This window comes from Ictalurus punctatus, chromosome 29 (assembly GCF_001660625.3).
Source record: "Ictalurus punctatus breed USDA103 chromosome 29, Coco_2.0, whole genome shotgun sequence".
Taxonomy (NCBI): Eukaryota; Metazoa; Chordata; class Actinopteri; order Siluriformes; family Ictaluridae; genus Ictalurus; species Ictalurus punctatus.
The window spans coordinates 12,495,187-12,522,277 of NC_030444.2; the positions used below are offsets into that span (position 1 = coordinate 12,495,187).

At 40.1% G+C, this 27,091-nt stretch overlaps 1 long non-coding RNA gene across 1 annotated transcript in view; it reads right to left on the reverse strand.

Annotated features, from left to right (window-relative positions):
* Positions 1-27,091, reverse strand: part of LOC108260477 (uncharacterized) — a 31,913-nt gene that overhangs the window by 4,097 nt on the left and 725 nt on the right. Inside the window, exon 2 of the long non-coding RNA XR_001811150.3 lies at positions 15,190-15,241. This is a non-coding gene — a long non-coding RNA (uncharacterized LOC108260477). The remainder of the gene's footprint in view (positions 1-15,189; positions 15,242-27,091) is intronic.

Genomic DNA, 27,091 nt, shown 5'->3' on the forward strand with positions numbered 1-27,091 from the left:
TCTTCAGAAACTTGATTTCTTCTTCAGTGAGACGAGTACGTTATTAGTAATAGCTTTCTTTTGAGCACGGAGCTCTTTATCGAGCGTACTTAATTACGCACATTTGCTTAACCGTTTCAAGTACAGAGAACTGAGACAGAACTAAGAGAAGCAATATTAACCTTAGGTATAAGTAAGAACAGAGAGAGAATACAGGGGGTTTTTTTCATCGGAGGAGGAGTCTTGGGACCCAGGTGGAACGTGCTTTGTTCGGCCGTACAGCTGAACTTTCCTCCAGAAAGCGAATGAAGTTTTTTTTTTTTTTTTTTAATTTTAAAAATTAGGCAGAGGAAAACAACTGTAGCGATGACGATCCAAAACACAGAGAACCAGGAAACAGAACAGGATCAAAGCCCAGAATATAGCGAGACAGAGCAAAGGCTTAGTAAAGCCAGGCACGTGTACACTGAGCACGTGTGTGTCCATCATATGTGATTGGTGACAGCTGTGCACGATTAGAAGTCCGCTGACGGTGAGCGTGTTCTATGGGAAGGGTAGTTTGGCGGTGGTCATGTTTGTAGGCTGCGGTGTGTTCTCGGAAACGGAGGTGAGAGTGTTGAAATGCTTGTAAACGACAGAAGAAGGTGAAGCAGGCTTATATGCAGGGCTATAAAATTTCCATTCTTGTCATTATAAAAATTCAGAAATGTACAGCAAGATTCTAGCAAAAGGCGTCCAGTCTTTCATTTGACGCTCATGTAGATAATATTACTAGAGTAGCCTTCTTTCACCTCAGAAATATTGCTAAGATAAGAAATATAATGTCACTACATGATGCAGAAATATTAGTTCATGCTTTCGTCACGTCTAGGTTGGATTATTGTAATGCCTTGCTGTCTGGATGTTCCAGTAGGAGCATAAACAAACTCCAGTTAGTCCAGAATGCAGCTGCAAGAGTCCTTACTAGAACCAGGAGATATGACCACATCACCCCGATCTTATCCACACTGCATTGGCTCCTAATCAAATTTCGCATTGATTCTAAAATACTACTATTTCGCCACAGTACCCGAGTGAATCTTCGGTCTTTTATGATCTGCCACGCCTACTTCGATCAAAAGGTGCAGGCTCTTTGTTGGTACCTCGAATAGTGAAGGCTACAGCAGGGGGAAGAGCTTTCTCTTACAAAGCCCCACAGTTTTGGAACAGCCTTCAAATTAGTGTTCAGGACTCAGATACAGTCTCAGTGTTTAAGTCCAGGCTGAAAGAATATTTGTTTAGTCAAGCCTTTTGTGAATAGTGTTTTCGTAGGTAAAGGAGCAGATCTGGAGGGCCTGATGCCACTGCTAGGCCAAGCCAACAAAAAATCTGAATCTATCTCCATGTCAAAAGATTTCATTTTGCCTTGGTGTGAATTTTAAACACAGCCATGTTTCAGCTTGAAAGGTCCACACTGCATTTTCACTGTGGTATTTTCTCCTCAGGAAAGGCATTGTGGGAAAAGGTCATGTATGAGATTGTGATTCGCTATTTACTACACAAAACACAGTGGCACAAAAACTCTTTGCTAATGAAAAGGTCAGCAGAGAAAACGTGTGTGCCTATAGCTCTCTCTCTCTCTCTCTCTCTCTCTCTCTCTCTCTCTCTCTCATGCTCAAATAAAAATACATCTAAATACTAACTCCCTGATCATTTTTGAGCTCAGTGTTGTATGAGTCAGTTCGTGATTTACTTGGAGTATAAGACAGAGTAAGGTCCGGTTAATCAGTGACAGCACATAGCAGGGTAACAACAGGAATACATGGAGCTCATCTTGTAAATTAGACACAAGGTAAAACTGTCTAAACTTAAATGTGACAGAAACTGAGATATCCCCAAGGCTCTGGATTGTGCCTCGAGGCATTGTGGGACACTGGTGCTGTTTTGCGTCAGGCTCGATGATTTCTGTGACACCTGATGGGTGGAAATTTCGCTTTCCCTCGTTCTACAGCTCACATACACAATCCATATCTAGATCTAATAAGATTTTAAAATGCTTGAATGTTGTTTTTGATTGAGAAGGGGATATATATTTTCAGACCAGTAAAGGTCCTTTATGTATTGAGAAAACGATCCAATGTTACATATCTGTGTGTGGCAAAAGTATGTGAACCTCTAGGATTAGCGGTTTAAAATGGGACGGCAATCAGGTGTGAGTGAGCACCCTGTTTCATTTAAAGAATCTATCAGAGTCTGATCTTGACAACACATTTGTGGGAGTGAATCACGGCACAAACAAAGGAGATTCCCGAGGACCTCAGAAAAAGAGTTGTTGATGCTCGTCAGGCTGGAAAAGATTACAAAACCATTTCTAAAGAGTTTGGACTCCACCAATCCACAATCAGACAGATTGTGTACAAATGGAGAAAATTCAAGACCATTATTACCCTCCCCAGGAGTGGAGATCAACAAAGATCACTCCAAGAGCGAGATGTGTAATAGTCCACGAGGTCACAAAGGAACCCGGGGTAACTTCTAAGCGACTAAAGGCCTCCCTCACATTGTCTAATGTTAATGTTCATGAGTCCACCATCAGGAGAACACTGAACAACAATAGTGTGCATGGCAAGGTTGCAAGGACAAAGCCACCGTTCTCCAAAGAGAACACTGCTGCCCGTCTGCAGTTCGCCAAATATCACGTACGTGAACAAGCCAGAAGGCTTTTGGAAAAATATTTTGCGGATGGACGAGACCAAAATAGAATGTTTTGGTTTAAATGAGAAGCGTTATGTTTGGAGAAAGGAAAACACTGCATTCCAGCATAAGAACCTTATCCCATCTGTAACACATGGTGGTGGTAGTGTCATGGTGTGGGCCTGTTTTGCTGTGTCTTGGCCAGAAGACTTGCCATCATTGATGGAATGTAGAAACAGATTTCAATTCCCCTTATCGCCCAGTCCTACTCTGAATCTGAAACACAGTTACGTTTAAGTTTAAAATAGTCCACAAGACTCACGGACTGTTATTAGCTTTCAGCTCCACTGTAGTATTTTATCCTCAGGAAAGGCATTGTGGGAAAAGGTCATTCATGAGATTGTGGTTCACTATTTACTACACAAAACACAGTGGCACAAAAACTCTTTGCTAATGAAAAGGTAAAGGTCAGCAGAGAAAATGTGTTTGCCTACAATACACACACACACACAAAATAATACAAACGTCTGCTCTGAGAAGAAGTTTGGATGTGAAATGCCACCGTGTTGCGGTGTTGAAGTGTTATCTTAGCAAGCCACATCCACACACACACACACATATATCTCAGCTTAACTGTATCTAGAAGACTGGTTAGATAAGAGAAAGGTCTGAAAGACCACGTAGTGGAAAAAGCCAGCCTGTCACCATCTAAACACACACACACACACACACACACACACACACACACACACACTCCTGCTACATTTTGCCTCAGTGCAGTGTCCCTGGATTTTTCACTGACACTAAGTTACAATACACTATACAGTATAATAATCATAAAGTTAATTATATGTAGATATTTGGCAATACAAAATCGGCCTACACGCCAAATTCTATATTGTAATTCTACACGATAACTTCGACACGAGATGTAATCATTATATTTAAGACAAATGTATCAAATACGTACACAACGTTGTATGGAAGAAAAAAAAAGGAAGAAAAAAACAACAACAATACGATGTGCTGGATCCAGTACTATTTGATAAGCTTCTGAATAAGAAGTTGTTGAATTAAAGCCAAATTCATGCATCAATACAGTGCCCTCAACTAAGACCAAACAGTTACGCAATATAGACAAATTTTCACAGCCTTCTTTTGCTCATATTTACCAAGGATGCCAAAATTAGTGGAGGGCACTGTATATTTCCAATACACTAAACGTCTATATTTCAATGCTTAGAATCTGCTCATTCATAGATCACTGGGCTTGTGTTTAAAGGCGGTGGTAAAGATGCTATTAAAAACCCTGTCTCGGATGTGTCTACTCAAGAAAAATCTGGCAGCCGTTAACTATACACAAGTAATCTGCATCCGTAAAATCCGCTTAAGCTACTGCGACTTCGAATCCGAGCGACGTTCCCCACGTAAACACCGATATAACTTTGACTTAAGTTGCTGAGTCATGTTCGAACGGTTTTATTTCTGAGCACGTAAGGGGGTTATCTTTTGCTCCTAAGTTGTTGGTTATCACCTCAACACGACAAATAAACGAATAAACTAAAAAAAAAAAAAACGATAGAATAAACACTCCCAATCCTAGTAAAACATCGTCTATCAGAAATCCATCATCTCTTTAAAAATCTTTCCGCATACGATCCCTAACTAATGTAAATGAAGATCTTTCTGCCAGCCATTTTGAGTGTATATGCAGGTAACATCACAAGCACACAAACCTAACATGATTAAATAGAGTGTGTTTTAATAGTGTCTCACATTTCTCTTGCTGCACACTGGAGCCGTGGTCAAGGCGTCTAACCTGAAACGTGACAGTAGTAACTGGATAATCCCGAGGGCTTTGGACTCTGCCTCAAGGCATCGTGAGATGCCAAAGCAATTTTGAGTCAGTCTCCATCATTTATATAACAACTGCATATGGGCGGTGTTTTGCTGTCTCTCGCGCTCACTCAGATATTTCTTGATGTAGGATGTCTCTGTGCCTTTCAGTTCCCCTTGAGGAGCTTTGATGTCGACCACCGTGTAAGACACCCTTAGTTAAAGGTGTAATAGTCCCTTTTTTTAAATTCCTTACTTATACAAATGACCTGGAAGATATGTAACATGATTTTATTGGAAAACTGATTTGTTCGTGTTTGGATACGCATTCTGTCCGTCCTTTCGTAGACACTCTATGGGCCACCGTAGATCCTGGGGGCAGAGCTTTGTGAACACGGGAAACATTCAAACGTCGAACCGTTAGAGAATCAATCTAAAAAAAAAAGACTAATCTTACCTAACCTAACGCGCCTTTAAGATGTTTGAGACATTCCCGATGGACTGAACTGAACACACTTGAAATAAACCAAACAGAGTGCGTGTAGTCGCAGTCTGCTCTGTAGCGGGGTACAAACGTGCTTTAAATGTTTACACAGGTGTCTGTACAAACACTCGAGCACAAAACAAATGTCAAAACAGTGCTACTGCTTAATTAACGCCACCCATACTTCCACTCTTCGGGTTGTTGTTTCCATGGTGCTTAAAAAAACAAAAAAACAACAACAACAAAAAAAAAGCATGATGTGCCAGAGACGTCTGTTTATAAACATGCGACCATCAAAAATATTCGCTTCGCCAGTCGACACCTCAGCTCTGATTGGCAGTTTCGTTGTCGCTGACGATGAGTCATTGTGTTTATGGTGACATTTTGACAGTAATTACATTTTTACGCTGCTAAAATGAGCTGCATCTGTTAACAACCAGGTAAAAAGGGTAAAGCGGTAATGCAGGAAACAGCGACAGAGAGCGGTATTCATTTTAAGGAGGTGTGGCCTCTGTGGCTCTTAGTCCCTGTGAAGAGGTGTGGCCTCTGTGCCTGTAAGTACCAGTGAAGTAGGTGTGGCCTCTGTTGCCGTTAGTCCCAATGAAGGAAGCGTGGCCTCTGTTTCTATCAGTTCCAATAAAAGAGCCGTGGCTTCTGTTCCAGTCAGTCCCAATTTTCCTCCAAATACTCAAGATCGTTGGTGCCTCGGGATTCTTCCTGAATCTATGAGACCGTTGTAGCGAACGACTAATGATCCTCTAACTCAGGGTTGTCCGATATTATCTGGAAAGGGCCGGTGTGGGTACGGGTTTTCATTCCAGCCAAGCAGAAGCCACACCCGAGTCTATTGAAAGCCAAGATCAACTGATTAAACAGGTGGAATCAGATGTGGCTCCTGCTTGTTTAGAATGAAAACCTGCACCCACACACCGGCCCTTTGTGGATGAGATTGGACACCCCTGATCTAACCCAGCCAAAAGACTGGTGTCTTAGTGGAGGGCACTATAAATACATTATTTATTCATTATTTATACTAATGTATAAATACATTCCCACATTGGTTTAAGTTCCAGACAGTTCGTTGCTATCTGTATTTAAACATGTAAATAAAAGTGCAACTATATTTAATATCTTTACTGTATTATTATTATTATTATTATTATTATTATTATTATGGGAAATATTGTAGCCCTGCAGGCAATCTCTTGTCTGATTACCTACAAAATAATTTACACAAATGCATAAGATTGGATGAGCTGCAATTCGCCGATATTTTTTTTATATCACAGTGAAATTTTTATTGCTATTCTTCTATATAGCTTGTATACACTGGAATGAAATGTTGTTTCCCTAGGACCAGCATGCAACACAGACTGAGACATGTCCAGAGACGTATTATTGAGATCAAACCGTTTTCTTTTTTTCCGCCTCTGCTACAGTGTTTTCAAGTCCTCGGTTTGGTCCTCGAGAATACTTTGCCGGGGCCGTATCCCGACCTTGATCTGCCAGCTGATGAGCCCCTGCATTATGAAAAAAGTGACTGTGGTTCTTCAAGTATGAAGTTGATGACTAAATAGGTGGGTTTGAATCTATATTCAATGGTGTATTAGACAAAGCAAAGTCCAAAACCTTGTTCTAAGGAGCGTGCTCATACAGAGTCAGCTGAATGCAGTTTTGAATGTAACTACGGCAACCATTATAAATCAGGAGAATTACGTTGAGCAAAATGGCTGCCCTCATAACACCACAGTGTTTAGCTACACGCAGATGCTTTTCCGTAGAGAATAGATTATAGTCAATCAGTGTGACAAAAGAACAAGGAAAAGATTTACGTAAAAGATTTACCATTGCTTGTTACATTAGGCTTGTAGCTCCAGTGCAGATCCTCTGTAAAGATATTGAACGTTCCACATGATGCATCTACAAAAAGAGGCCTTGGATAACATGTTCACCGGCTTGCAATAAAAGCACACACACACACACACACACACACACACACACACAAAGAGTAGGTGGGTCAAGGAGAAAGCCATAAGAGCAGACACACACTACTGACAGTTCCATTATACTCTCAAAACATCCACTCTATCCTCCCATCTTTTCCATTACCAAACCTAGGATGGAGGGGTGTCTGGACAACAGGAGTGAAGGAGATGAGGGCCTCTAAAGCCATGCTCAAGTCCATCCTTGACACACACACACACACACACACACACACACACACACACACACACACACACACACAGAGACAGAGAAAGAGAGAGAGAGAGAGAGAGAGAGCTCTGTGACCTTGAACATCTGAAAAGCTCAAGTCAAGTGTGATTGGAAAAAGGTGTGGGAACTGATCTCATGTCACTGGCTTTCTCACTGAAGACCTTCAGGGTTATATAACACACACACACACACACACACACACACACACACACACACACACACACACACAGACACTCAGACACTCAGACACTCAGACACTCAGACACTCAAAGAGATCTGTCTGCAGTCATGGGAATGGAAAGGAAAGGTGGAGAGGTACATGGCAAGAGAGAACATGATATAAATAATAAAAGATCTTTTAAAAGCATTTCTTTCATTTAATTGGTTTGAAGTTGTGTTTGCTGCAGAGAAGCATATAAGTCTAATATAGCTAATAAGTACTTATAGCTAAGTACAGAAGGTTTATAGCTAGCATCATTCATAATCATTACACACATACAACTTGAAGCTCGCTTATGTGTTTTCTGACACTGTGTGACACAGATATTTGTAAAAAGGTTTTTTTTTTTTAAATAAATAAATAAATAAATAAATAAATAAAATTGTACCTGCATGGGTTGTGTGCCAGGAAAAATCCTTTGCTGTCTGAAAAGAACATTATAACAAGACTGCAGTTTGCCAATGAGCATATAGGCAAAGACCAGGCCTTTTGGAATAATGTGCTCTGGAGAGACGAATCAAAGATAGAGTCGTTTGGCCACAGTAACAGCAGATATGTTTGGCGAAGTCCAACTGTGAAGCATGGTGGTGGAAATGTTATGGTTTAGGGTTGCTTAAGTGCCTCAGGACTGGACAGCTTGCATTCATTGATTCAACTAGGAATTCTGCATCATATCAAAGAGTGCTGGAAGATAATTGCGAGGCCATCTGTCTGAAAGTTGAAGTTGAACCTTTCAACAATATAATGATCCTAAGCACATTAGTAAATCCTCCGAGGAATGGCTCAAAAAGAAGAAACCGAGGGTTATGGAATGACCCTGGGGGGCGGTTTGAAATGGGCAGTACAGAGACAATTATAGACAACTGCGCAAAACGCCTACAAGAAGTTATTTCTGCTAAAGGTGGCAACACTAGCTTCTGAGGCCAAATGTGTACATACTTTTTCCACAGACGAATCTCACATCTGTTGATATTTCTGTTGAATAAATGATTGAAAAAGCTCATTTTCCTTGTGGTTCAGTCCCTATTAATAAAGTACATCAACTTTATTAATAGGCACTCTTTCAAAGATGATCAAATGTTTGCTCGTCCAGATAGGTCAACAATTTCCATGGGGTGTACTTACATTTTCACATGACTGTATACCTCAGAACTGTTCTGCTAACAAGAACTGCAAAGAAATGCCATAGAATGAAAGTGGGACGTGAAATGAGTCAAAAATATGTGTAGAGACTATGGAATAGGGTCAATGCATAAAAACGGCAGCCGTTCAAATGTATGTGAATAGTTAGCGAGAAAATTTAACACGGCAGTGAACGTACGTTAAATATCATGATTAATGTAAGGTGCTACACCTTGAGATACACATTAGATCATTGCAATGTCAACCTGTTCCTAACGACAGTAAAAACATAATGTCTTTCGAAAATCTCCACGTTAAATGTAAATTCCTTACCTTATCTAACAAAGTCATTATTTTTTGCTTTTATTACATTTTCATACAGAGGCTACTTAATAGTTATCCATGGGAATGCTTGTTCGGGGTCGCACCCCGTTTTGGGTGCGAGGTCTATTAAAAGAGGCTGTGAATGTAACCGTTGGGTTCCTTTCCAACTGTTTGAATAAAAAACAAGGTTTCCATTAGTAACAACAATATTTCTCTGTAAATCAGTCAATCACAATTTATGGCATTTAAAAAAAACTGAGGAAAATGACCAGTACTTATGATTATAGATAAAATCAAGTGATTTTATGTGAACCTTACAGGCAGTATTGTAATAAGATGTAAGGACAAAAATACTTCTAAGACTTCTAAGCTAAAAAAAAAAAAAAAAAAAAAAAAAAAAAAATCTATAAAAAATAACTCACATTACTTTAGTGTGTAGTCAGTGATGTGCTATTTCAGAGGAAGAGAGATAGGGAGAGAGTCTTACATCACTAATCTCCAATTTATGAGTCGTCACAACATGACAAACCAATCAACTGTCCAAGGACACACGATTAGCAAAACCACTACAACTACACACCAATCTGAGTGTAACAGTGAGCTCCCCATATAAATCTCTCAGCTTTCAGGGCTGCTCATCAGGGCAGTGATGGAAGGCATGACGGAGAGCAAGAACAAGAAAGAGAGAGAGAGAGAGAGAGAGAGAGAGAGAGAGAGAGAGAGAGTGAGAGAAAAATGATGTATGAATGACTCCTTTTCCATGGAACCACTGTAATCTATTGCCCCCTATTGATATTCACAGGTAATAACACACACTCACAAAAAGAGAGAGAGAGAGAGAGAGAGAGAGAGAGAGAGAGAGAGAGAGAGGACCATGGAGAGTGTTAAAAAATGGTCGGGATGTTATCGAATGTTATTTGTTGACGTTTTTCTCCATTAGCGGAATGAACTTGGCAGGACATTCTGACTGCAATCTGAGCTCACTTTGATGAGCAGGTTTGATTACATTATCTGAGAACGTAGCTTAATTCTGTCCATGTGACAAAATGTGAGGCTCTGCTATACAGTGCTGTGAAAAAGTATTTGCCCCCATCTTGATTTCATTTGTGTCTCTTCATATATGTTTGATGTTGGTGTGTGTTGGTGTTTGATAGACAATGTTGGTGTGTTGTTGTTTGATGGAGAATGTTGGTGTGTGCTGGTGTTTGATGGAGAATGTTGGTGTTTGATGGAGAATGTTGGTGTTTAATGGAGAATGTTGCTGTGTGCTGGTGTTTGATGGAGAATGTTGGTGTTTGATGGGGAATGTTGGTGTGTGCTGGTGTTTGATGGAGAATGTTGGTGTGTGCTGGTGTTTGATGGAGAATGTTGGTGTTTGATGGAGAATGTTGGTGTGTGCTGGTGTTTGATGGAGAATGTTGGTGTGTGTTGGTGTTTGATAGACAATGTTGGTGTGTTGTTGTTTGATGGAGAATGTTGGTGTGTGCTGGTGTTTGATGGAGAAGGTTGGTGTTTGATGGAGAATGTTGGTGTGTGCTGGTGTTTGATGGAGAATGTTGGTGTTTGATGGAGAATGTTGGTGTGTGCTGGTGTTTGATGGAGAATGTTGGTGTTTAATGGAGAATGTTGCTGTGTGCTGGTGTTTGATGGAGAATGTTGGTGTTTGATGGGGAATGTTGGTGTGTGCTGGTGTTTGATGGAGAATGTTGTTTGATGGAGAATGTTGGTGTGTGCTGGTGTTTGACGGGGAATGTTGGTGTTTGATGGAGAATGTTGGTGTTTAATGGAGAATGTTGGTGTGTGCTGGTGTTTGATGGAGAATGTTGGTGTTTGATGGGGAATGTTGGTGTTTAATGGAGAATGTTGGTGTTTAATGGAGAATGTTGGTGTTTAATGGAGAATGTTGGTGTGTGTTGGTGTTTGACGGGGAATGTTGGTGTTTGATGGAGAATGTTGGTGTTTAATGGAGAATGTTGGTGTGTGCTGGTGTTTGATGGAGAATGTTGGTGTTTGATGGGGAATGTTGGTGTTTGATGGAGAATGTTGGTGTTTAATGGAGAATGTTGGTGTGTGCTGGTGTTTGATGGAGAATGTTGGTGTTTGATGGGGAATGTTGGTGTTTGATGGAGAATGTTGGTGTTTAATGGAGAATGTTGGTGTTTAATGGAGAATGTTGGTGTTTGATGGAGAATGTTGGTGTGTGTTGGTGTTTGACGGGGAATGTTGGTGTTTGATGGAGAATGTTGGTGTGTGTTGGTGTTTCATGGAGAATGTTGACGTTTGGTGAGATTTGATGAAGGACTAGTGTGTGTTGGTGAATTCTGGTTCGCAGCAAAGCCCAAGATGCTGTAGGATTGGGCTATTGATCATACTGAATTAGTGCTGGCATTATACACCATCCACCGCCACAGAGAAATATAACCGCAGGAGCTTATATTGTAATGGAAATAAAAGACTTGGCCAGAGTGTGGCTCAGCTGACAGAGAAGGATGCTTCCTGTGACTTAGGAAAATGTTTTATTTGAAACTTTTCTGCTCCTGTATTAACTTAAGCATCTGAGTGGAAACTGAATTTATCATCACAGGAGAGAAAAGCATAAAACTGAGTACAAGGATAAGACATACACGGTGAGTAAATGAAAAGGGTGAGACAAAGACAGATTAATGGAGAGCGAGAAAGAGACACACACACACACACACACACACACACACACACAAACACAATGATTTAGAAGGATGTCACTCAGGATACATGACAGCAATCAATATCATGATACTGATTGTAGAAAATGTCCTCAAACGTGAAAACATCCTGAATTGAGCTTTTATTATATAAACGCAGTGCAAGAATCGGTGTACTGCACTTTTGACTGTCGTCATTACAAGGCATGGTATCAAGGCATGGATTCATCCAGGGCCATCAGATCACAAAGCATGGTGGGATAGTGTAGTTGAAAGCTCAACAGGAACATCAGAAATCTTAGGCACATTTCCAGGAACCAGGGCTGGTAGTCATAGTTCCTGCTCAAGAGGACCTTTTTTGTGACTGGAAAGCATTCAGGCTGAGCTTACTGACCATAACAAGCTTCTCAGAATGACTTCCTTACTCATCATCAGCAAAACCTGATTACACTATTTGTGTGTGTGTTTTTTTTTTTTTAAAAACAGAGATGGTATGGCACGGCCAGCAAAACAGAACATTTTCACACACAACGCTTCTGTTTCTACAAGAGTGCATTTTCTACATGTGTCTACTGACAAAAATAGACACGAAGCGTGAAACTGTGCTACGTGCTACATAAACATTAACATCACGCTCGGTCTTTATATTTACCGTGTCACTGTGTTTTTGATGTCGAGTTGGCGTCACTTCTGTTATTTTTCCATTACTGTCCACGTGCCAGCTGTGCAGTGGGAATGTAGAACAGGAACTCAAAGAATCACGGCCCTCGATGGAGACACACCTGAAGTCTGGTTTATCAACCTTTTATTAACAGAGCAATCAAATCACCAAATGTCATTTCATGCTAACCAGAGCTTCATAATCAAGTACACTTGACGTCCTCCGTCATACTGACATACCCATGTCATAAACATCATATGGCAGTCCAGTGTGGACAACTATCTTTTCGTTTCAAAGGCAAAAAGACCTCAGGATAAGGTCTCGTTTTTGGTACCCGCATCAGTTTTGTGGAACCAAACACATCGGCACCAGCAATCAGGCTGGGGCTGATTTCTTTCTAGTGCAGACTGGAGATTCATGCAGCCTATCAGTGACCGGCATATGTTTCGGCTAATATTTTTCAACCAGCTATACTGACGCGTGCAACACCTCAGCACCAGTGATTGAGGGCCTATCCTGCGGCCTATCCCAGGGAGCGTCGGGCACAAGGCGGGGTACATCCTGGACGGGGTGCCAATCCATCTTAGGGTACAATCACACACCCATTCATACTCTACGGACACTTTGGACACGCCAATCAGTCTACCATGCATGTCTTTGGACTGGAGGAGGAAACCGGAGTACCCGGAGGAAACCCCCGCAGCACGGGGAGAACATGCAAACTCCGCACACACAGGGCAGAGCGGGAAATCGAACCCCCGACCCTGGAAGTGAGAGGCCAACGTGCGCCACTCAAGAAGGACATATGTTGTAGAAATCTACGATTTTTGTGACATGACATGACTCAGTGCCACACTCTCATGTGTTATAACAGTTGTCTTAGTATATTGTCATAACATCTGTCATAAAATGTAAATATTGCCCTTTGTTTTATCCATCCTGTGATAATGAAAATGCCACTCGTATGCTAAATGACTCATATCCAATGCAAGATGCTCGAAAAATGTTCACAGCTGTTCGGCAGATAACGAGAGCGGCGATCTATTGAAATCTCTCCGTGCTGCACTTTTCCCCTAATTCACGCTCCATGTTATCAGTTCAGCACTTTTCCCCTGCCTTTTCTATATGTAGAGCTGTGCTATCTCCAGCGCTGCTGCAGCTGCTCGTTCAGGCCATTAGCGTCATTGCTTATGTAAATTGCTCGTTAACCGCAATCACTGGCGGCCGGTGCAAAACGCAGAGCTTGAGCGTCGCTTCTTTTGATTACAGCTAAGTGTGTATTTGCATGCTCATGCATATTCATATGTTTGGCATGTTCAGCATGAAAAAATAAATAAATAATTTAAACAAATTTGCAAAAAAAAAGAGAGGCAGAAAAGGAAAGAAAAAAAAAAACTCATTACGATTCATTGCCGTTCGGCTCTTTGTTCTCGGCAGTTGACAAAAGTCCTTATTAGTGTGCCGTTACGGGTGTTCGCATTTCCATTAGGATTATGATGAACTGCAGGGTAAGCCATTGCTTAAGAAGCATTAGACACATTCCAGTGGGTGAAAATCATTCTAAATAAAATAACATTACTGAAATTTGACATGGCAGTTAAAATGACTAGGCACACACACACACACACACTTACTTTTACTATAGAATTGTACCAAACATTTTTAATCACCGTAGTTCCAGAACGTTCTTTTCCATTTAGAAACTCAGATGTTTACCAGGGAATGTAAATAAATATCTGATCGCATCAAACGAATAACATCAGCGAAACAGTTTCTGATATTCCAGTGATATTACCATTATTATTGACCACAAAACAACAGTACAGCGGCCAAGTGTCTGTCTACACGCACTAGATCTATAACTTTATCTACACTTTAATAGGAACACCTCTAACCCCGTGTATTCATGTGGCAGGAGCGCAATGCATAAAATCCTGCAGATACAGTTCACATCGAGCATCAGAATGGAGGGAAATCGGTCACTTTGACCGTGGAGTGGCTGTTTGTCGTCTCTGACATTTACACAGAATGGTGCGGGGGGAAAAAAAACACATCCAGTGAGCATTAGTTCTGCAGGTGGAAATGCCTTGTTGATGTGAAAGGGTTAAAGCTAAACTGGTTCAAACTGACAGGAAGGACATATGGGAACTCAAATAACTCTTTACAACCGTGGTGAGCAGAAAGGCATCTCAGTTGGAGGAATCTTGAGGCAGATCTTCCTGGCAAAAACCAGGAGATATTTTTCCTTTTTTCACAGGAGTGGAACCCAATCTTATGCAATGCATTGCACCGCTGCCACGTGATTGGCTGATTGGATAAATGCATGAATGTGCAGGTGTACAGGTGTTCCAAATAAAGTGACCGCTATAATGTACATCCATGGTCATAAAAAGATTGTAAATAAAATTTTAAATAAAACACAGTTCAAATAAAATCAACTCGACGTGGAGCGTCACGACCTATAATGGTGCAAGTGGGTGTGTCTGGACGTGTCTGTGTCAGCTCAGTGAGAATAAAATGCATGCTGGGTTATTTTACACCTCTGTTCAAGCAAAGCTGATCTCAGATCAGTAGCATCTTTTCTCCTGAAACCTGTTCTGCACACACACACACACACACACACACACACACACACACACACACACACACACACACACACTTTTTCTGAGTGTGAGACACGGTTAAAAGTGGAACAGATGGTGTTGTTCAATCGCACACACACACACACACACACACACACACACACACACACACACACACACACACACACACAGCTTTAAGGAAAACCTAAATTGTCTAAACTGTGCTTGTCACGCTCTGAATCCGAATGGAGGTGTTATGTGTTTTAGCTGAGAACACAAGCAGAATCTTAATGAAAATATCTGATCTAAGTCTCTCTCTCTCTCTCTCTCTCTCTCTCTCTCTCTCTCTCTCTCTCTCTTTCTCTCCCCCCTCTCTCTCTAAAGCCTTCTTATTCAGAGGAACCATCGCTCACCTCTTTCTCTCTGATGGATGACACTCGGCCTGCCTTCATCCACTTTTGTTGCCTGCAATACAGAGAAATGCATCTTGGTGAAATCTATTATTCCAATAACGCCGGTCGCATTATTTATCAAATGGTTACACTGATTCGTGCAGCGTGTATTAAGGAAGAAAGTTTTTTGGTAATGTCGGTCAGGTTTGAGAAGGAGGTGTGGCCTGTGTGCCCATCAGTGCGTTTGTATTGCAAAGATGGAAACACTTCAGGCTGTCTTAATATTGACTTACAATCAGCAGGGTACTAGTGGTACATCCTGGGGTTTTTTTTTGTTTGTTTGTTTGTTGTTTTTGTCTTTTTTTTTTTTTTTGAAATACAGTATTATGATGCCGGATGTGAAACGTTTCAGCGCTTTTTAAATCAATGATTTGCACTGCACCTGATGGAAATGCTTAGGGTTAATAATGCTTCTCATGGTCACGTGCTTTTTTGCCTATATATTTCTGATATGTCTAAAGAAGAAAATGTTATGTAGGCCAAGTCTCCAGGGTAAAATACATACAGGTACTGTACTTTTTTATTCTCTAATCTAAGAAGAGACACCATCACCCTTTTTTTTTATTATCCTGTCTAGTCTGTATCACACTTGGAATCTAATATTTTTCCTCTAGTCACAGAGAATGAACAATACAGTGGCAAAGAAGACTAGCCTTAGAATCAGACTTAATCTACACCTTTAAAAAAACAACAACAACAAAAAAAACAAACAAATTTTAATGTTTTTATCTGCAGTCTTGGAAGATTACGCCATAATACAACGTGACTAGATATGCAGAGAAACGCAGTTAGAATAGACTGTCATTTCCAACAGAGGAAGTAGGCACTGTAATGAATCTAGTGAATAAAAAAAAAAAAGCTTCAAAGAAGCAAAAGAAGGTGGTGTGTGTGTGTGCGTGTGTGTGTGCTGAATGTTTTGGAAGAGCAAGGAATTTATGGAAGGAGTCTCCAGTGTCAGGGCTTTGTAACGGTCACGAATAAAGCTGTAACTTTAAGTCTTCTGACATGCAAGGTTTGCACTTTGTGCTTTCCCTCGAACATCACAAGCTGTGTTGTTCTTTCTGTCTTAGTAATTTCAGGAAAGACGGGAAAAAAATTGAAGACAGAACTAATGGTTCTATCTGCAAAAAAGTAAGTGACAGCAGGTTTGCATACGTTACATAACATTAAGTGTGACCGTAAATGGATAAAATGTACACCACTGATACTAACATGTGCTCGTGTTGGCAAACTGCTGTGGTAAAAGAGGAATAAAACACTCAGGGACATGCTGTTATTGGAAAATAATGGTGATAATAACTCTGCTGTATCACCCTACACCATTGTTCATTATTTTCCTATAACAGTATGCCCCCAGGTGTCTTATTCCTTACTTCTATCACAATATATTATTTATAGTTGGACATTAACTGCATCAGCAATGTTCTCCCAATGTGCTGCTATATGGGTTCTAGTGCACTTATATCCTGCTCTCTCTCTCTCTCTCTCTCTCTCTCTCCTCTTTTTCCTTTCTCTCACTTGCTCTGTTTCCCCAATCCATTTTGTTCTTCCATGCCCCACCTTCCATTCCGCCTCTTCTAGTCTCCTCTCGTCCTCTCTCTTCCTTTCTCTCCCTCTGTTGGTTTAAACGTTACTGTTTTCTAAACCCAGAGGTAAAACTTGAACGAAAACCCCAACGGAAAGTCACACACTCTCACAGAACAGCCTCCTGAGCCTGAATGCAAAAAGGCCTATAAATCGTCTTTTGAACGTAAAAAGGAGATGAACGATGGGAGGAAGAAGAAAAAAAAAAAAAAAGAGAGAGATTCTCCGCTTTAACAAATGACGTCGGGAACGGCGAGGCTACTGGAGGTGGGTGGACGTCCTCGCTCGCGTCCCGTTCTGAGCCCATGAATCAAAATCGAGCCGCTAAAGAGTTCAGGGATAATGGAGAAAACAACCTGCTCTCGAGTTTGATAAATTAGCGCGGCACAAACCTCAGCGCTGATCGATGCGATACGATTCGGCTGACATAATGGAACGGGCTCCGTGATATGTTTGTGTCAGTATGAAAAGGCAGAAGCTTCTGAGCTGAACTGCATACCTTAACAAGATCTAGAGCAGTGGTTCTCAAACTTTTTCAGCGTGAGGCCCCGATTGCGCAGGGTGTATCCCGTTGTGGCCGCATAAAGTCGTCAAATCGTCAGATTTTTCCTTTTTTCCCACGCTAGGCTCTTCTGTATTAACGTTCTCAGCTAAGAGACTACGTCCTCTATCGAAAACTTATTTTAAATAGTGAGAGGTTTGATCAGCGTCTGGCTAACAGTACATTAGTATAAATCAATGGATGTCTGTGTTTGGTGTGTCTTAGTGTGCTCGATCTTGTGCTCATTTCCGCGATCGCAAAATTGCGCAATCCTGGAAGGACTGACAAATATGTGAGGCTACACGCAGGTAAAATATATCACTTTGTAGAAAACCAAATAACGTGTCGCCGCATAAGACTACGATTATTGTTAACCTCAAGTCAAGTAATGGATATGAAATTACACTACATACGCAGTCAAAATACCAGTAGGCATGTTCAGAGCCATAATAAAGATGACTTTAACGAGCGTTATTATTCAGAAATGAATATTACTGCATTTATACTGCAGCGTGGTTGAAGTCTCTATAATAATTAGTCAGAAAGTGTTGATTCATTTTCTATTACGCAGCTCTGATAGTAGTTCCAGATACAAGACAAATCACAGGTTTATTCGAATACCTTACTGTTCGAATTCTAATACATAACCTACGAATAATAAACAGTTCATCAACATAACATACGAATATGTGTTGTTATTTACCAAAGGAAAAAAATATATATTATTGCTGATATGGTGAATTTTCCGTGAGACGTTTATTTACCGTTTATGGAAGGAGTCTCTAACGTCAGCACTTTGTACCAGTCAGTAATTTTCCTGACATTCTGGGACAGAAGACAGAGGACTTTCTGCTTTTCTCAGTAACATGACAAGCTGTGATTTTTCAGAGATAAATAAAGGCTGGTGAGGAATCGGAGGTGTATAGCGGCTATAATGTAAATGATTAGGAAAAAAAACTAACGTGTCAAGCTCTCGAATATAGGCAAAACTGATCTAATATTTCCTATAAGATTATTATAAAACAAATAAGACTCTTAAACCTATTTCGTGACATTGTTACAAAGTTCAAGCTTGAAACCGACCATTTTTCTTTTCTCTAGAAAAACATGCTTGAGAATTATTTGCCAACAGAATATTCCAAGCTTGAAATAAATCAAATAATTTTTTTTTTTTTTTTATAATAATCTATCAAAGAAAAATATTAGATATATCTGCATACTTTGAGATATTTTTACGTGCTAATGTATCATTTTTTGCTAGCGTACAGCCCTGTGCCCAAAGAGGTGAAAGAGACGAGGAGTAGGAGGAGGAGGAGGAGGAGGGCAGGAATGTTCTCCTGAAAAGGCAATCAGGCACAGACAAAGAGAGAGAAAGATGCTAAAATTCAAGCTGCAATCAGCGGCCTTTGTACTGCCAGCTAAGCCTGATGACGGTGGCTCTCAGTGACACACACACACACACACACATACTGAATAGGGAAAAAAAAAACTCTCTCCTCTCTTCCTCTGCCTCAGATTGGCTTCTTCTGGAGTGTGGGTTAAAGTGCCAGCAGTTGGGAAAAGAAGATCCACGTGACTCAACACGACATGACTAATTACCCTGCTTCCGCTGTGAACCAGGGTGATTTAGGAAGACGATAATCACCAAACTAAATCTAGGGGTTGAGTAGAGTCACGGCTGCCAAACTACAAACTCGACTGAGGAGGCCCCAGATGTGGCCTTTTTAAATGATTAACATTATCTTTTCTCTTTATTTTTGGTTCGATCATGTATGCAGGTTAGCTCCAATACGTAGCTAGGTCTCAGTATTTGCAGTTTTTATACCTACGTGTCTTCATTTATATTTCGTGCCTTCAACTTCCTGCAGTAGAAATAACGCTTTCTCAAATTAACGAGCGAAGAAGGCTTCACTTCCCCCCAATGATAAGATATGCACCCCCACCCCCCCCCCCCCCCCCCACCCCCCAATATTTGATATTTTCGACTCTGCACTCCATTATGTACCTCTATGTATGTTGTTAGGATGACAAAAAGTTTAACAAGTTACACGTTCCAGCAGCACTTCTCACTGACAAAATGTTTCAGATGGCCAATCAAATCAAAGAGGGTGGGGCTTCAGTTTTAACGGTGAAAACGAGGGAAGATGTAAGCTAAGTAGCTAAAGTTTCATGGCTTCACATCCAGGGATGCAAACGTTTACGCGATTCATGTAACGTAACGCGTTAATGTGCGGAAAGTGACGAGACCAGAAACGTTAACGGAGCCGTTTTCAGCATATTAGGCATAAGATGGAGAATGAAGGTGTGCATATTGTGAATGAATTTAATTAAAGTGGTTACCTGGCCTTCCTGGTAGCCTTTCAGTAAATTCACTTATCTAAGAAAATGATTCATAAAACTCATAGTAGGAGAGACTTCAGACTTCAACTAGAACATGGTACAATGTGTGGATTTGATTCAAGTGTGTTTTTAGGTTGTGGTTAGGACATTTATTAAAATAAAAATATTATTTGCAAATCAATGAGGTTTGCAACAATTATCGGCACTCCTATGTACTCATATGGGTAAAAATATATTCGAAGTATATTCCCATTGATATTTTACATTTGTTTTAGTACACCTGGGTGACTAGGAACAGGAAACCGTGGCTTCCAGTTTCACAGGGGTATAAATATGAGGTAACACACAGGCCAAAAATTCCCTTAGTCATTCATAACAATGGGTAAGAGCAAGGGATGTAGCTGTGATGTGCGGCAAAAGGTCGTTGAGCTTCACAAAATGGGGAAACAGCACAAGCATTGAATATTCCAATTCATCAGGGCAATAATCAAGAAGTTCCAGTCAACTGGAAATGTTATGAATCGACCTGGAGTTGGACGTGTGTCTATATCGTCTCAACGCACTGTGAAGAGGACGGTTCGAGTGGGCAAAAAATCTCCAAGGATCACAGCTGGAGAACTGCAGAAGTTAGTTGCGTCTTGTGGTCAGAACATCTCCAGAACTACAATCCGAAGTCACCGACATCACCACAAGTTGCTGGGAAGGGTTTCAGGAAAAAAGCTTCTACTCTCATCCAAAAACAAACTCGAGCGTCTTCAGTTTGCCAGAATAGAACTTTTTGGCAATAAACACCAGAGGTGGTTTTGGCACACACAGAGAGGTAGCCATTTGGAAAAGTACCTCATGCCCACGGTTAAATATGGCTCTTTTTTAAACATTAAAAAAATAAGACTCGTCAGTCTTTATAAATCGATTAAGCATTGCCGATTCAGACAAATTTCACAATCTTGTAAAATGTACTTCATATACACAATTACACTTTATCAATCATTAACATTAACGATTTCGTCCTGTCGCAAGGTTTTTTTTCCATGCTAAGATTAGCTTTCTTCGCGTCGTGAAATGAGCTGTAGGGCTTGTTCAGATTAACTCACATTTCCGAAAAACATTCTGATTAGATAAAAAAGCAACAAACAAAAAAAAACATCAACAACAACAACGACAAAAAAAAAAACACATGAAAAGCTAACACAGCGAGCTGCTGACGACTGTTTCTAGCGCTAGTTAGACTGCGAAGGACGTTAACCTAGTAACAGTTAACTACTTAATCATGAAACAACCACTGAATCTTTCACTGTTCAACCACTCATTACATAAAAAAAATATCCCAGTGAAGGGGGAAGTCAGGATACAGTCGTTTTTCAAATATGCCCTCAGTGAACAATCATTCAGTTATGCTAATTAGCCATACATAGACACACACACACACACACACACACATATAAAAGTCTGTTTATTTCTCAGATAGAAAACAATGCAATTCCAGTCAAAGCACAAACACCATTAGCGGATTCACATCACGTTTCTCACTCGCAGAAATAAGCTACGGTGTTTTACGCCTCGGCTTCTAAGACAGCACCTTCTGTGCATTTTAATTACATGAGCAAAATTAAAATTCACGCGGTGGCTTATCAGGCAGCAGCACCGAACAATAACAATAAAAAATGGCTCATAAAGTGCAGTCGATTTATTGAGCAGCCGATTTGATGGCTCCTGCAAGATTTGAAATTACTAATCAACATTCTCTCTTCTCTCTGCTCTGTGTGTGTGTGAGTGTGTGTGTGTGTGTACTGTACTTAACTAGTGCTCAGTTCAATGTAAGGTAAAGAACTTTAGTTTGGTTCTAATAGTAGTTTAGTTTTTAAGCTTAGAATCATAAAAACACACCGGTGAAAAATGTGATCTCTATCATCCGTTCCGTCCTTGTGCTTGTTGCCGTAGAAACTACTCGTTTCTCGGTTTATTTTACTATTTGCAAATCATTCATTAGTTAGAGTGATTTAAAAGGAGTGAACGTTTGTGGTGCTTCTATAACGGAACACAGCTAGATTTCTACGTCTCGGGGCTGATTGATCGTTGATTTCAGAACTGATTGACACAAAAAGTGTTCGGGTAGGTACGTCTTCGTGCTTGAAAGTTTGTGAACCCGTTCGAACTTTCTATATTTCGGCAGGAGTATGACCTAAGACGTCATCAGATTTTCACACAAGTCCTAAAAGTAGTTAAATAGAACCCAATTAAACAAATGAGACAAATAAAATATGATACTTGGTCACATGAGACAAATATGTCTTATGGTGCTTTTATTTAACATCTTGAAAATTGTATTTATCTTTAAATCAGCTGCTTCCAATCAAAGGTTTCTAATTGTTATTAAAGGTGGATTGTAACATGTTTTTATCATAATATCAATATTATATCATTATATATTCATCATATTGCCCAGCCCTACAATAAACAGATCCATTTATTGCTGTGTGTTACCATAGAAACTACAACTTTCTGAGCTTGAGGACCAGTATGTGAACGACATACGAATAGCTGGGGTCAAGAGGAATGCAACATTACTGTTAAAGGAAAATAAACAACTTGACGATTGATTATTTTCCTATAACAGCACTTCTCAAAGTGTTTTATTACTCAAATACCACGGCCATTTTCAGTGTTTTTTAATTTAAGAAAAACACCACACGTTTTGTCCGTTTAACGCTGTCCGTGAAACGTTACTTCCTGTCACCGCTTAAGTTATAGCAGCTATCAACAGTCTTTCCTTCACCAGCCTCTCGTTTTTTTTCGACCTACCGAGAAACCACAACGCCCTGTTGTCATGAAGGCTTTCTTCTAAAGTTACACCTTTACCTCTGACTGGTACAAAGCACTGACACTGGAGACACCTTCCATAAACACTAAACAAACATCTCCTCACACAGAACTTCACCGTTTCAACAGTCAGACATCTGTTTGTGTGGAGCATCCACCATACAAGCCACCGTGTTAACTGTTACTATAGAAACAATAATGTATTAGAAGTAGTCTGCTTGCAAATCAATTCAGTCAAAAAGAGTCGTTTAAAACGAACAGCTGAAGGTCAGTAAGTGAGATGGATGTGTACGAGCCTCCTTCAGGCTCTGAAGAGAAATTTCTCACAGACCTGCAGGAACTGCTACAGATAATCCATCAAGAAAGACTCCAGAGACACAATGACTCTGCTAAATGTGCAAAACTTTTGTAGTCCTTTTTATGCAGCTTTGCTTGATATCGCCTTATCGACCATTGAAAATGACTACAGCTTTTACACTGAGCAACTGGGAAGTGGTAGGACATTGGACTTCTGATCGGAAGGTCATGAGTTCAAATCCCAGCAAGCGGCCATTGCTGGGCTCTTGAACAAGGTTCTTAACACCTTAACTGCTCAGTTGTATAAAAATTAGATCATTGTAAATCGCTCTGGATAAAGGCATCTGCCAAATGCCGTAAAATGTAAAAAAAAAAAAAGTAACTTTCTCATTAAACATCGTGGCTGTAGGTCAAATCGGGTGGTCGGCTGGAGCGTTTGTAACTAAATGCTAGCACATAAGGGTACAAAAACAACATGCTGATGTTGTTACCTTCTCATTCGTCCCAGGAACACCATAAATAGCAGCGACAAAACGTTTTGGTAATTTATGTTGTGCACTTTTCTAAGTAACCCAAGTTTCGATAAGTACCGCGTGTGCAATAAGACAATTTTGAATGTCACATCCCTTTATCACTGCTATAACAGGTCTCACGGACGTTCCACGAGATCAAATTGAACTATAAATGGGTTAAAAAAAAAAAAAAAAAAAAAAAAAAAAAAAGGATGTCAATTTTTAATAAACTAAAAATAATAATCATTGACAAATCTCTGTGGTAGAAAGGGAATTAAACACTCGGGGTCATGCCGTTATTGGGTGGTAACAGTAACTAGGTCCCCATTACAGCATGCCCCTGTGTGTTTTATACCTTATGTAATTAATATTACATCTATAATGCTACAATGTCACGGGTGAAGAGAATATTATCCGTAGAGCTACACTACGCGTTTGTATCAATTTTGGTAAACGATTTAAAACGTGCTTAAGCTGTATCGCTTTTAGAACTTGTAGAAAATTCACAAGATCCTAAGTTAAAGCTTTTGATTAAGAAAACATGAAAAATAAGAAAACCTATTACTACTAATACGGTGTCATTTATTCAAGCGAGCTCTTCCTGTGCAGTTTGATAGACCTGTCTACTCATTATATTAAGATTCACGTTAATTTCATTGTTTAATATGATGAACGTTTTTTATTCTTATTTTTGCGTTCGGTTTAAGAAATGTGCTGTTGCTGTAAACAGATCGTTAGAGTATACATACGTGTAAAGAGTCATTAGTCATGAGATAATGTGCAAATACAAATACTGAGAGACACAAAGTAAGATATATCAGAGATATCAGAACTGAACAACTGTCCTTATTATATTAGGACACTGCGGGGTTGTTGTTTTTTTTGCCCCCCCCGTAAGGTGAAACTAGATCGGCTCAAAAATGGCACAATGTTAGCAGGTGCAGCGGTGACAGCTCTGAATAGAAACGCATCACAGAGTCCATCTGGATATTAGCATCTTAAACAGTGCAGCTCCCACAAACGGGGTAATAAAAATAGGTTATCTATTGAGGAAATGGGGCCGAGAATATGTAGGAATCTGGAAACCAAGTGGCTTTTTTTATGAGCGTTGAGGGATCAGATTTTCGGTTATAAATCGCTTCCATCAAACCACACGGCTGCAATGACAAACAACTACAGAGAGTTATGGTCTACATTCCCCATCTGCTGGCACCATTATTGAAAAAAGCCAACCTGCTTGTGTGTGTGGGTGTGTGCATGTGTGTGTAGGTATGCCGCCTTCCATTCCAATTTCCCAAGGAGAATTTACCCATAATGCAATGATGTATTCCATCAGCACGACTTCGGCTAAGCATGACTGCCTTTCTAGGGCAGGAGCGGGGGAAAAAAGAAAAAGAAGAAAAAAAAAACGCAGCTCGAACTCGCCTACTGAAGAGATTAATAAGACTCAATTTCAGATATCCAGTCTTCTCTCATTCTCACTCCTCTCTGTTTTTACTTTCGCATTCTTCTCTCTCACCCTGTTCTCTCTCTCTCTCTCATTTTTGCCCTTTAACCATTTCCAGAAGGAAATACTGCAATCAGAATAAAATCTTTAAATGCAATGTTCACCCCCAAAACATTACTTGTGGCTGTGATACATACAAAAAAGAGAAACTTATTTCAGTTCAGGAATGTCGGTAGTTTTCAGAACTATAGAGTAGAAAACGTAACCGTTTCTTATTAAAACCTTCATACAAAATTACTAAGATAATTAGTAATTCCTAAGGAGTTACAAGTAGTTAAGAGGGCTTTGAATTTTTTTATTGCCTAAAGCACTAAGTGGAAAGTTCAAGGCAGCAATGCGGGATTTAAAATGGCTGCTTGTTCGTCTGGAGACTACTCGGTGTGTCGGCCATTTTGAAAAAGTCTGACCGTGTGAACTGTTTGTTTCCATTTGCGACACTTACGAGCAATCGAGTATTGTGTGATTTGAGGCCAATCCTAAGACACAAGTACTCTCTAGTTTTCTGGGGGTTTTTTTTATTCTTTTGATCAAGGCTTTGGGCTTATACGACTCCAATGAAACTAAACAATACCATCAAACGCCACCTCTGAAGGTGACGAAGAGCACTCGTTCTACTAATAAATCAATAACCTCAAAGGCATCGCCTCAAAAAACATAATGTTCTAGTGGAGAACAGACTCTGGAGAACACGATCTAATCTGAGACCTGTTCAGTCGATCAGAGTGACACTTCTAGGACGTTGGGCGGGGTGAAAGGTCGTCCCGCCTCACAGTCTGAATCTGTCAACCATGCCAAAGTGGAGGAGAGGGTGGCAACAGCAGGACAAGCCCCTAGAGCACTGAGCTGAGCTAATGCTAACAAGTGTGTATGTGTGTGTGTGTGTGTCCTGAGAAACCTTAAGAAATACCTTTTTTTTAAGTCTTTGCTGTCATTCATGTTTATGTTCTTCTGGATATCGTTTGCAAATTCTATATAAAGCAAACGTGTGCGATAACGTGTTCTCCGTGTCACATTATACGTTACAGGTCCTCTGGGGATAGAGCTGCAATCGCTGATCAGTGAGATATGAGATTGTACAGAAAACACATTCGCATAAACGCAAACATTTTTCAAAGTAAGCTTGAGGTACTTTTTTCTCTCCGTTAGCAAATTTCGTTTACGTTTCACCATTTCCACTACTGTAGTATTCGTAGTTGTCTTGAGAATTTCACCCTATCATATGCTGCCCTCCTATTGGTGGCTTTTAGACAAGTGATTGAGTTTTTAATTTAAAAGAATTGCCAGAACTTTGACGGCCAGAACTTTGACTAGCCAGAACTGCTGTGTTTGGTCACTATTAGAGAGTTGCCATCTTGGAAAAAATCATTTTTCCTTTTGTTCCTTTCCTTTGTTCACGATCAAACCAGGAACCATGGTACTCTAAGGCTACAGTGCTACCCACAGCCATTTTGGTTCTGTCAATTACCTGCCACAAGCCCCACCCCTTTCTATTCAGTAGTGCATGATGGGATCGTTTAGTACAAAATAGGGTTGCACTGTATACCGGTACTACAGCAGTATCAAGAAGTTGTTGGGTTTTTTTTTTTTTTTAATGGTAATATTGTCAATACAGTAGTACCGTAAGTAATGTTGTATGTAACACTTACTGTCAGCAAAAACATCATAAACGTTTGGTGCATTCAAGTCATGTCAGAAAGATTGTATTTGGCACGAACATGAACGCCACTACAAAATCGTAATTATGAGTCTGCGAAACGAGACATTCTTTAAGCTCCAAGTTTCTGAGTCGGGGGCGTGTCATTAATAAAACACACTGGAATCAATGGATGCGATGTCTGTAGTCGACTGTAAATTAGCTAAATTGAATGTTTACTCGTCTCAGAAGCTGATTTCAGTTATTATGTGTTTGGTATATGCAGCAAGTTATAGTCAGGCTTTTTTATTTACAATAAAACAAGCTAATTTCCTGCACAAAATACCGATAGCATTGTAGCAATTATGATAGAATATGCAATGATAACTCACACCTGATAAAGTGCATTCTTTCCTCTTCATTTTCTAGAAGTAGAGTTAAAAAAAAAACCTTGCTGTATTTTTTGTCGTTTATTAAGAGAAGGTACACCGCCAGCTCGCTCCGACCAAAGTGACTTAAACGCACCTGACGTTGTAATTACAACTTCCCAATGCGTAAATACGAACTTCCCAGATGGACTTATGATAAGATATGTTAATGGTATCGTGACATTTCAGGTGTAATAGTAT